Source organism: Erpetoichthys calabaricus, chromosome 12, assembly GCF_900747795.2.
Source record: "Erpetoichthys calabaricus chromosome 12, fErpCal1.3, whole genome shotgun sequence".
NCBI classification, from domain to species: Eukaryota; Metazoa; Chordata; class Cladistia; order Polypteriformes; family Polypteridae; genus Erpetoichthys; species Erpetoichthys calabaricus.
The window spans coordinates 59,545,294-59,555,105 of record NC_041405.2 but is presented as its reverse complement, the minus strand read 5'-3'; the positions used below and the strand labels follow the sequence as shown (position 1 = coordinate 59,555,105).

General features: G+C 35.9%; 1 long non-coding RNA gene across 1 annotated transcript; it reads right to left on the bottom strand.

The window, feature by feature from the left end:
* Window positions 1-3,954: 3,954 nt before the first annotated feature.
* On the bottom strand, window positions 3,955-6,102 carry LOC127529942 (uncharacterized). The gene is made up of 3 exons (XR_007936543.1): window positions 6,038-6,102; window positions 5,359-5,403; window positions 3,955-4,002 (listed from the first exon to the last, which is right to left on the bottom strand). It is a non-coding gene; the product is annotated as an uncharacterized LOC127529942 (long non-coding RNA).
* Between the last annotated feature and the right edge of the window lie 3,710 nt (window positions 6,103-9,812).

Below are 9,812 nucleotides of genomic sequence, written 5' to 3'. Positions count from 1 at the left end.
CTTTTTTATGGTAAGATTTTGGCAACCACAGCTGCTAGTATTTTACTGTAAATTTAACATTTTTTACAGTAAACCACAGGCCAATTGAGAGACTGAAAGAGCTGTATAAACAGTCAAACACATCACTTGCTTTGCTGAGTTAATAGAGCTAACTGCCTACAAACAATTGGCTTTAGCCCAGCATGCTTAATGCTTGGGCATCGCCTGAAGACACCCAGCCCAACTTTGAAAAAAGAACTTGCTTCCACAATGGCCAGATCTAAATCAAGTTCAAATTAGCAACAAAAGAACACTCAAAAAATGATTCTTTAGATTAACTTAATTCAATTATGTGTAAAATTTCCACGTAATTGAATTGAGGTATTTCAAAGAAATGAACATTGTAATTTAAAGATGATTTGTTTTAGTTAATACTAGGGGGCTCCGCCCCCTGCTCGCTTCGCTCGCCAACCCCTGGTGTTGGAAATGACAAAGAGCGTGATGTATGAATGAGATATAGAATAGTGTGACGGTGTAGATGATGCAAATAGAAAGCAAACAATAAAGTGTGTGGCACAGTGTAAAGGTTTATTTGAAAATTTCTTTGTACACGCCGTTTAAGTGTAAAAGGTAATTCCAGCTCAGAACTTGTAAGGTCATTTAAGATGGTTATTGTTGTGATCAGAGTCAAGTTTGTCAGAGCTTAGAAAGAGTTGTGTCTTTCCAGGAAGTAATGGAATGACTTGGGTATTTATGTTTTCCACATTAATATTTTTTGGACATAATATAGTGCGTTGTGTTAAAAGGGGCATTTGGTCTAATGAGATTGCTGTTCCAAATCTCTCTGTAACTAAGTCGTCGCAGATAAAGGCTTGAGGAATTGTAATAATATGTGGCTGAAGTCCATCTGTATTAGTGAGTGTACCATCTCTCAGTTGTAATAAGCAATTGTTATGATCTGGTTCTGGACATCGTATCTTTTTTACTAACTGTATCTTTTGAAAGCAATGCCAATTGTCTGCGTATTTTAAGGTGCACTGAACAATAGCTGAGTGCATGGCATCTGGAAGAATAGCTAATCACTGTCTAAAATCTCCTCCTCATAAAAGTACCTTTTCTCCAAATCGAATATTATTATTCATAAACGTTTGTTCATGCCATTGAACATTCATCAATAAACAACATTTTTTCAAGACGGATGTCACGTGCAGTGCCACCGTTAATGTTCATAGTGGATTCCGATTTGTAGGATCTAATGTAGTTGATAAAGATTTCACTTTCTGGTACATCGTCAGTTATAAGCTTCTGTAGATATTCAGTATATGAATGTAAAGAAGGCAGTCTAATTTGACCCTTTTGACAACAACGTGTAAATGTATAACTTGTATTGCCAGTTGTTTCTTCAGGGAAGTGAACTGAATGACAATGATTGCAAATGACATTCATTAATCCGAATGAATTTTCCTGGTGTATGTTTTGCTTGTGCCGTTTGAGAGGCGCGTTTCTGCATGTGTAGTATTTGGGACGTGTTGTTTTGGAGCTGTAATCGATTTGCCTGTGCTGGGTGAGAAGCCCGTTGTAGCCTTCGCTGCCATTAACGTATGTCTGAGACGGGAGGTGTTTCGTTTTGAATCCGTGCCTGTTGCGATGCAGCACTTTGATTGATAGTTTGCGTCATGTGGATCTAGGATGTAGATTTGTGCATATTAAATGAACTATTGTAGGATGTAATGCAGTTCATAAAGTTTTTACTTTTAGGTACATCGTTAGTTAGAAGCTTTAGTTGAGCTGTGCGTTTTTGGAGTCGAGTCATTTTTTCTTTTAGAAATATGGATAAGTAATAAGGAGTATTGCACTCACTGTTAATATGGAGCCTTTTCTGCGGTTGAACGGTTAATAGTGCCTTATTGTAATGAGATCCACCTATGCTGCATAGCCGTCTATTTTGTTGTTTCTTTCGTGTTCGTGTGTTTGTTCCTGTTATCCTTTCCTTTTCGTTTTGTACCCGTGACCGTGTACTCATGACTTGTTTCTTTCTCAGCATGTGAAATATGGATAAGTAATAAGGAGGATCGCAGTCACTGTTAATATGTTTCCTTTTCTGCAGTTGAACGGTTAATAGTGCTTTATTGTAAGGAGATCCACCAATGCTGACACCTATGTCGTCTAGTGTGAAGGCGTTGATGTTCACTTTAGAATATGTGGCTTTGGGTGTCACTTCTTATGGATGTGTGGGGGGGGGTTGAGGATTGTTGTCGCGCGAGCGTCTTCTTTCTTTTTGTGTTCCTGTGTCTTGTTGAATCCCCCTGTTTGTGTGTGTCCCGTCCCTTGCTTGTAGGGTCTGTGGGGTGGTTTTGTGTTCTTTTTTTTGTGTTCCATGGGCTTGTTGAATCCCCCTCTTGGTGTGTGTCCTGTCCGGTGCCTGTAGGGGGGGGGGATGCCTTGCCGTTGTGCGTGAGCCTCTTTTTTTTTTTTTTTTTTTTTTTTTTTGGGTCTAGTCTCGTGTGCAATGTGTTTCGTGCTTTGCCTGCGTTTCCTCATTTCTCCATTTTTCCTGTGCTCACTCCTTTTTTCTGTGGTCTTGTCCGCCTCTCGCGGCCCCTCATCCGCCTCTCTCGCCCTCTTTTGTCCGCCTTTCTCGGCTCCTCAGCCGACTCTCGCGGACTCTTTTTGCGCCTGCGCAGTACGTCTTTTTGCAGCTACGGCCCATTGCCGGATGTGCCTGCGTCCATCATCCGGTTTAGCATTCTCGGTTAGTAATATGGATAAGGCCATCTATATGTGTTACTCAAATCCCAAAGAATTAAATTGGATCGATTAGATTTAGTGTAGTTATTCCAAACTGTTTACATTTTATTGATCCAACTCAAATAAAATTATTTTACTTAACCCAATCGCTACATGTTAATTCAACATATTTAGTTTGTGGTAATTTTACACTTTCTAATTATGTGACAAATTTCCATTCAATTGTATCATGTCACTCCAACTAAATAAAATTAATTAACCCAGTTCCACCCAAAAAGTAGACACACTCACAAGAATAACACTAACACTTTATTATAATAATAGTTTTCATTTAATTTGAAAAATTAAAGTGCCACAAGCTTATCAGCTGCTCATTTGCTATTTTCTCCCCTTAATACTTTATATCAAAAATATGCAAATTAAATAGATAAAAAATAGATATACAGTATATATAATTTAAAAAAATGTAGGGGCTAAGGCTGAAACACCACTCAATTACATATTCAGATTAAACAGTTATACTGTACATACATAAAACAGTTTCATTGAACAGTGTGTTTTTACTATCACTCTGATGAACAATGCTTGAAAATGTACAAAATTCCTAAATATCTGACAGATGTCAGTATTTTTTTGCATAAATTACTACTTATGTACTCAATAACAGAACTTTACTTATGGTTTAGTTTTAGAATGTCATCTACAATTCCTTTATAAAGTGTAAATAATGTAGAAACAGACAGAAGCTAACATTTTGATTGTTTAAGCAGTGAATACAAGTTCAGTTTTATGTATAAATAATCTCAATGAATGTTTGTTTTTCAATAGGTTACATTTGTTCACACAAAGTACAATCACAAATTCTTACAAGCATTTTAAGCTCTCAGGATGTCTAATAAGCAAGCGGGTAAAAAAAAATATATTTTCAAGAATTTCCTTCAATGGTCAGAGGCAAAAAACAGAAAATATCTTCATTGTGTGTATGATGATCAATCACTGAAGCATTTTAATTTTAAGTGCATGCACTTTTAGAGAAACCTTTTGCCCATCCATGTTCATTATGACCTTCTAAATAACTTCAAATGTACACTTTAAATTATGAGGGTAGTTCAGAGACAATATTCTTTGGCTGACCGAGAACCTCAACACCCTCAAGTACAACAGCTACATCATCTGACTCTTCGGTAGCATCTTCACCTTCTCTTAATATTACCGTACATATATCCCCATGACTCTTTCTTCAATCTCCCTCTCAGCATCATTTGGGTTACAATTCTGAGAACACAGAAACACAAGCAAAAATAAGATTATTAGTAATCAGATGTCTGAATTGTAGCCTTTACTTCAATAACCTTCAAGTTTACTCCTGGGAAACCAATATGTCTACTGGTTTTCATTTGAACCATCCCTAACTTTAAATGGACTCTTAAATGGACTCTGTAACATAAATAAGAATTTTGTTATTTGACAAGTTTGTAGATTTTTCAGGGGTGTGTGTGTGTGTGTGGTTGGTTCAATCTCTTTATTAGAAATTAGCTTTGTTGAATGCTTATATGCCAACCATTTCTTTAGCCCCAAGGTTATACACTCTTTTTAACATGCATTTTAAGCTGTATATGCTTCAGTGTCATGTAGATGCCACCAAAATAAATGCTATATCATTTGTAATGTTGGTGTTCCAATCTTTAAGAGTCAGTATTTTCTTAAACAACCCTGAAAAGCTTACCAAAAAAATAAAGCCCCAGGTTTTTAAAGCTACTGTAATAAATGCAAGATCTTCTAAATTTCCATTAATAAACTTACCATGTCTCACTAAAAAAAAAGAGCAGAGGAAAAAAAAATTAAAACAGCAGATAGACATGAATTATCAAATGAGCTGGGCTGTAAACATACAGACTCCACTTTAATGTTCAATTTGTGCTTTCTCTCAGATTTTATAATTGATAATTTCTTTATTGTTATATTGCTTACCAAGTACTCCTTCACAACATTTCTGATATCTTCATTAAGACAGACACAGAGGCTCTTCAGGACATACTCTATTCTTAAATCAATGCTGTCACTCTAAAGGAAAATAAAACATGTTGACTAGTAACTTACAGTGTATGCATATATTGATAAAACAATGGAATTCACAAATTTGTCAACAAACGTAGCTATTCAACTAATCAAATTGCCAAGAAACTCACATACACACACAAAATATATATACTGCATGTGTTTTCTGTAATTGTGCTGTAACAGGAACAACCCCAAGTTTAAAATCATTTACAGTATGTAGGCTGTGCTTTCTATTTTTGTGTGAATGGAAAGTGCCATAGATGTTAGTTTGAAATGTACAACCAAGAAACATGCAAGTAATCTTTTCATTATTTCTCAGATGTGAACCAATGTGAATAAAGTAATCTTGCTATGAGGCAAATTCATCACAAGAACATAAATGACAGTGGAACAAACATATTTCTACAGTTCCAGGTGATTTTTGTGTGCCATGTGTATGGTATATGTGACACATTATATTTTTCCATGTTTTGAATGTACATGGACAATCTGCATATATACATGGATAACAGTGGCTGTGTCCATAATGCCTATGTTTTAGTCTGTAATGTTTTAGCAAGTGGTACCTACTTTATAATGTTGCACCACAGTCCTTGCACTTCCACATTTAAATCACTGAAAAACAAAGAGGCAATTTTTCATTGACAAAAATAGTCAAGTAATCATCTACACTTACATTTGCTTATACCAACTTTCCCATATGACTAACCAATCAATCTCCAGTGAAAAATATCACATGAAAAAGAAGTTTAACAAAAATACATACAACTTAACACAGCCTTAACCTGCTGCTTGATTAGTCGGAAAGTTAAAAACTAATTTTCTAAACTGGTTTTAAATGCAGCTGCCCCTCATGATAATAGGGCTTCTTAGCACAACAAAACCTCAATGCACTCTAAGCAACAATATATTTTTAAACTTAAGTTGTACAGTTGTAAAGACATGCTTATTACTCACATCCCATAATGATAACAATTAAAGATACAATGGAAAATGCAATTTGTTAGTTTTATGAATAAACAGCAAAGTTCCTAAAATAAGTTCATCTAAATTTAGAGATATTTAGTACATTACAGTTGACAAGTTGTCCCAAATATTTAATTGTTTCCTACAGTACCCACTTATACCAAAAAAAAAACCTTAATGTTTTTTATTTGTAGTAAATGGTACTTTAACCTTAATGCATTTATGAGAAAAAAAACAATGAAAAACATCATTCATACAGCCATTTAAATACAAGTATACTTACCAACAATGACAGGTTGCCCTCTTTGTTAAAGTCAAACAAATTACTGTGAAGTTGAAAAAAATCTGGGAAAGAAACCTGTTAAAAATCACAACATAAGTGACCAATTATCTTGCAAATTAGAGCAAACTTCACACAAACACAACTACAGACATCTATATGAAGTATTTCACTTCATTATTTCATTCATATTTGCCATGCAGGTGGTGGGTGTAACAGAGCAAAATGCAGAGGACAGAAAGATATGGAAAATGATGATCCACTGTGGCAACCCCTAACGGGATTAGCCTACAGAAGATGATGATGATGATGATGATCAAAATAACACTAATCATGCTGCATTGTATTTAGCCATCGCAGGAGGTATACTTTTATTTATGATGACAAGGAAAATATCTGAAGGGCATCTAAAACATTGTTTTTAAAACCACACACAAAGGCAACTTATTTTTTTCCTTAAAACTCGTTGCTATACAGAAATTTTACTGACGAGGATTATAAAATTCAGATTAGTAATATGTAAAATGATTTACTCTAAGGCTGAAATTTTCCAAAAAACTTAGGTATAGCCCTTATTTTAAATATATTTCAGATTGCTGAAAAATTAAAAATGCATAATTCCTTTCGTCTAATTAGAATTGTTTACCTTTAGCGAATAGTTGCAAGGAAGAAAACACCAACAAGTCGGAAAATTCTTGAATACATCAACAATCTCGGAAAATGTGCCTCTAAGCAAATTAGCGAATAGTTGCGGTCAACGACAAATGACGAAATATTTGAGAAAATAATTCAAAGTTTCACAAAAAGACAAGTCGAGGAATTACTGCTAGAAAGTTCATAATAGAAACTACTTTGAAAATAAAACTGAAAGGAAAATAAACACTCATATTACGAACACCTTTTACCAAACACATCCTCCAATAAAAGCATCTTTTAATAAAAAGTAACATAGTACAGCTGAATATCAATGTTCAGTACTTATATTTGTGATTACAAAATAACAAAAATATATTAATGCACTTAAAACAAAAAATAACTTTAAACAGCAGACAGCAACAGGTACCAACACTTACCAAACTCTATGCCCACGTGGGAAAAAAACGGTGCTCTACTGACGTAGGTAATGCGACACACTTTTCTGCACATGCGTGTTTGGGCGTCCAATGCCTTAGTTTAAAACAAAGAAGTTCATTGGTTTTGTTTGAACATAAATTAAACAGGTTTATATGATATCTGAGACATTTAGGTTATTTTAAATAGAAAATAATACGTTGAGATGGAAAACATATATGTTTTGAGTAGAGTTAACTTAAAATAGTTTCATAATAGCTATATGTGCCAAGAATAATTTTTTGAGTGAACGAGGGCTAGCTACAAAAGGTATTACAACCAACCTCATAACATTGCTCATCTTCCAGAATTAAAACCTGGTGATGCGGTCCTGGTGAAATTGGACAAGCAACAGGTTTGGGCAACACCCACAAAAGTAATCCCAACAGTATACCACACCAAGATCTTACCTGCTTCTGACAGAAAGCGGCATTCTTCGCAGGAACAGGAGACACAACACCTCCTGCTCCAACCATTGTTGCCTACTGAAGAAGAGGAGGAAGTGAACATGACAAAAACAAGCCAACCAGAAAAGGGAGATGACTCACTTGATAAACAAGAGGCACCAGTTCAGTAAACATAAAGAGGGAGAATTGTGAGAGCCCCCTTGCAATACTTTTAGTGACTTGGGGAGGTTTGTTAGTGCTGCAAATAAATATCCTTTATTTTTTAATCTCTAAAGAAATGTTCCAAAAATGTCACTGATGTTGCTTGCCAGTGACAAAAAAATGCAGAATTATTATTATCTATACATATTAATAAAAGGCAAAGCCCTCACTGACTCACTGACTGACTGACTCATCACTAATTCTCGAACTTCCCGTGTAGGTGGAAGGCTGAAATTTGGCAGGCTCATTCCTTACAGCTTACTTACAAAAGTTAGGCAGGTTTCATTTCGAAATTCTACGCGTAATGGTCATAACTGGAACATGTTTTTTGTCCATATACTCTAATGGAGGAGGCGGAGTCACGTATCGCGTCATCACGCCTCCTACGTAATCACGTGAACTAAAAACAAGGAAGAGATTTACAGCACGAGTCAAACACGGGAACGAAGGTAAATGACGTTAATTTTTGAGTGTCTTTTAATACTGTGTAAGCATACATATTAACACGTGCAATTAAACGTGTGCATTTACGGGGTGATTTCTCAGGCTTAAAAGCTCGCCTTTTATCAAACGCGGGAACAAAGGTAAATGACGTTGTTCACTGTCTTTTAATACTGTGTAAGCATACATATTAACACATGTGCAATTAAACGTGTGCATTTACGGGGTGATTTCTCAGGCTTAAAAGCTCGCCTTTTACTAAAAAGGTAAATGCAAAACTATTTTCAATCATTCTATGATCTGCTTCTCACTACTGAAGGCACCGTGGCTGATGTTACGTCACTTGCTGGCCAACCATAAGTGTTACCTGGTAGGTAACCAACCACTCACTTCACTCCCTTACGGGAATCGAACCTCTGAGGTTTTCTTTTGTTCTTAATTAAAATTTAAAAGCAATACTTCAACGCTGCTAAGCCCCTCTAGCGCTGATGTCCGAGGTTCGATTACCGTAAGCAAGTGCAATGAGTGTGTACGCCTGATGAGCCAAGAATAAGGGGGAAAGACGTGTCGCGTACTCTTTGCATTATTTGACAGTAAACTATTTTCAACCATTCTATGATCTGCTTATCACAACTGAAGGCACCGTGGCTGATGTTACTTCACTTGCTGGCCAACAATAAGCGTTACCTGGTAGGTAACCAGCCACTCACTTCACTCCCTTACGGGAATCGAACCTCGGACGTCAGCGCTACAGGCAAAGCCCCTAAAATTGCGCCACGGCATGTGGTTCGTTTATTTGACAACATGTAGATCGGGGTAATTACATTCACGGCATTCGTAGTCTGATTCACAATCTGATTGTATGGGTGGTTACCTACCAGGTAACGCTTATAGTTGGCCACCAAGTCAGGTCGAAGTGATCACTCGAGTGAAGGCAGCTTCACAAAAAAACAGATCCTTAACAAACTGTTATTAGTATATTTTCCCTCAATTTAAAAAGGTTTTGTTTTCTTCTTAATAAAAATTTAAAAGCGGTACTTCGCCGGTGCGAAGCGCGTGGTTTTGACCGACTGACACATACAGACATATTCATGAGTGCAGGTACTTCGGAAAGAAAGCACCGTGTAAACCTAAAGTTTAAATTAAGTTCATAGACCTACAAAAGGTTGCCATTCATTTGAGGCAAGATTGCTTTTCTTCTGTAGATAGATAGTACAACTATACGTTGCATTCTCAAGAGTGTGCTTGCACGGCTTCGGATATAGATATATATATATATATATGTATGTATGTCTATATATAAATATGTAAGCTTATAAGTACTGCCTTACTTCTCTTTAAGAAAGGAAGATGTAATGATACTTGATTTAAACGATTCCATGTCTTCCTGGGTTTGCTTAGCTTATTGTCAATATCTTTACACCTTTTTTTAAGACTGATTGACTGAAACGGCCTTTCACGAAAAAAGTTGGGGCTTTGCTACAGGATACACCCTCCACAAGTTAAGCAAGTAAAAATAAAATATATATTTCTGTTTTATTTAAACCTTTTAAGTTCGTATGCATAGCCCCATTTGGCTGTTTTATTTTTTTTTTTTCTTTCTTCAGTAATATTTAATC